At 47.1% G+C, this 2,445-nt stretch overlaps 1 pseudogene across 1 annotated transcript; it reads right to left on the bottom strand.

The window, feature by feature from the left end:
- Positions 1-1,009: 1,009 nt before the first annotated feature.
- Positions 1,010-1,872, bottom strand: LOC105547895 (annotated as a pseudogene). The gene has a single exon (XR_001007306.1). The product of XR_001007306.1 is annotated as a ubiquitin-fold modifier-conjugating enzyme 1 pseudogene (transcript).
- Positions 1,873-2,445: the final 573 nt, after the last annotated feature.

Genomic DNA, 2,445 nt, shown 5'->3' with positions numbered 1-2,445 from the left:
GCTGCTGGTTCATCCACACCAAGGTGAAAATGAAAATGCACTCTTGTCCCTTTCCTCTGTTTTTAAAACGTCTCTCCCACAACCCTCCATAACTGTGGTGGAAAGAGTATACGGTGAGGACACAGGGACACTTAGCTAGAAGCATCCCAACCAGCCTCCTGCCCGATAATAACGACAAGAACTAACATTTATTATTGTTATAATAAACAGTAACATTGCTGATGGCTGGGTACCCTGTAAGGTGTCCTCCCAGCAGCACCCCATCCATGCTCACACCAACCCCCTGACCTGTGCCCTGGATTCATCCCTACCTGGCATAGAATGGAACTTTCTAGGAAACAGAGCTTGCCTGGCCACATGAGCTCAGTAAATGGCAGAGTTGAGACACAAACCCAGGCTGCCTGCCCCAAAACCCAAACCTACCAAATTAGATTGTCTTCCAAATGCAGAAATCCTCTCTGTAGCCCAACTTGGCCCAATTCTCTAGCTTTTGGGAAAAATACATTTCCTCTCTTCCCGTAGCCTAATTCGAAAACGAGGCATCTTTCACTTCACATTTCACAGCCGCAATTCTTTCTTGCACATAAAATCTATCCATCCCGCTGGCCCCCTTCCCTCTTCTGGGCACATTACAGGCTGTTGGCGTGTGTGTCTAAATAAACACCCATCAGCCTGGATCCTTGCAGGCTGATTCTAAACATTTGGCTCCAGAGGGTAGCACTGGGGGCTTGCAAACCCCTTCACCTTTCTCCCCAGCACACTTCAAACATTCCCCTTCTTGCATTTAGGAAAACCAGAGCGATCGGTTTCTCTCTCTACTCTTACACAGAACTTTGTGAAAACCTCTGTTAGACTGAAATAACCTTCTATATTTCTGTCTTGCTCATCAAGCTGAGAGTGTTTCTAGGTCAGGGTGGAGGGCCTGACATTTACTGTCTCCTTGGTACTAGGCTCTGTGCCATACATTACACACCTGGATTTATTCTTTTTTTTTTTTTTTTTTTTTTAAACCAGAGGAAGCGGCTTTTGTTGATGGGTTATCTCCAGAAACCAGAAAGACTTTATGTACTCACTTTCAGTTACCCCCATGCCTCCAGGATCGCATGTTGCTCCGCCTGGGGGCGGATGTAAATTACCTCTAGATTGTCCAAAGCCCAGTCCTTCCCCTCCCTGTGCAGCCTTAGAAACTAAGTAGCAATACTGGCTGGTGTTTGTTTGTTTCTACCCCAGCAATGACTGCTGCAGCTACTTAGTACCAACTAGAGGTGGAGAGTGTCCGGGGAAGCAGTTAGGTAAGTGTGATGCACAGGAAAACAGTATCGTAGCCTATCAAAGGGTCCTCTGCCCTGCCTCAGTGGCTTGATTCTTCATTGGTTGCATTTCTCTTTGTGTTGGATGACGCCCTTCTGAATCAGATCAGGGATTTCTACTGCCAGCCATGGACCCAGCCCCAGAGCCATGAGATGAGCTAGTCCAAGTTTGGGCACATTCCTGGCCCACAAAGGTTTGTAATGATCCGTCAGGCATATTTTGCCACCCCTGTACATCTTTGCTGTCTTTCCATCCAGCTCAGGAACTGCAATTTCTGGGGGCAGTAGTAGGATATGTGATAGAAATGTCAAACTTGATGTCAAACTCATATTTCAGGAGGTCATGGATATACCAGCATTTTCCAAACCACCGAGTCCCTTCCTTGTTGGACTCCAGTTGGAACCAATCGTTGTCAGCATTCTTGTTGTTCTCCACATACCGGATAAGGGACTGATATTCCTCCTTCAGTCGCTGCACCCACAACTCCTGATCTCGGGGTCCGGCGTTAGTCTTCACCACCGGGATCTCAGACACAACAGGTCGCGTGGCCTCATCCGCCATCTTCGATTTATTCTTTTTAACAAGACCAAGTGAAGTATTAATGGTCACCCTTTACCAGTGAGGAACAGGAGGCTGAAAGGAGAGGTGCATTTTCTCAGATAATATGGCCGCTTTGAGGCAGAGCTGGGATTTCTGGGGCTCCCTCACTATGCCAGGGAGACCCTGTTCCATTCAGGCTCGTCCCCCTGGAGCCTCCAAAGGGCCTGGCACAGCTTTCCAGCAAATGTTTGTTGACTGACCAACTGACTGACTGAATCAAAGAATGAATGAGCAAGTGTCTAATTTCCAGGATAACTGTGGAGTGGGAACTGTAAAGTGGTCCAGGTACTTTGCTTAGAAGCACAAACTAGGTTGGAAGAGCACTAGCTAATAGAGTTGTGGTCAGACATGGATTACACTTTTCCAAGCATTGGAATACGGTAATATCAATCATGTTTCTACAAATCGCCTTTTATTTCTTCTTTTTTTTTGAGACAGGGTCTCGCTGGCGTGCAGTGGTATGATCTTGGCTCACTGCAACCTCTGCCTCCTAGTTCAAGTGATCCTGCCACTTTAGCCTCTCAAGTAGGTGGA

Source organism: Mandrillus leucophaeus, unplaced genomic scaffold (assembly GCF_000951045.1).
Source record: "Mandrillus leucophaeus isolate KB7577 unplaced genomic scaffold, Mleu.le_1.0 Scaffold4, whole genome shotgun sequence".
Classification (NCBI taxonomy): domain Eukaryota; kingdom Metazoa; phylum Chordata; class Mammalia; order Primates; family Cercopithecidae; genus Mandrillus; species Mandrillus leucophaeus.
The sequence above is the reverse complement of the archived record's forward strand: the minus strand, read 5'-3'. Positions and strand labels throughout refer to the sequence as shown.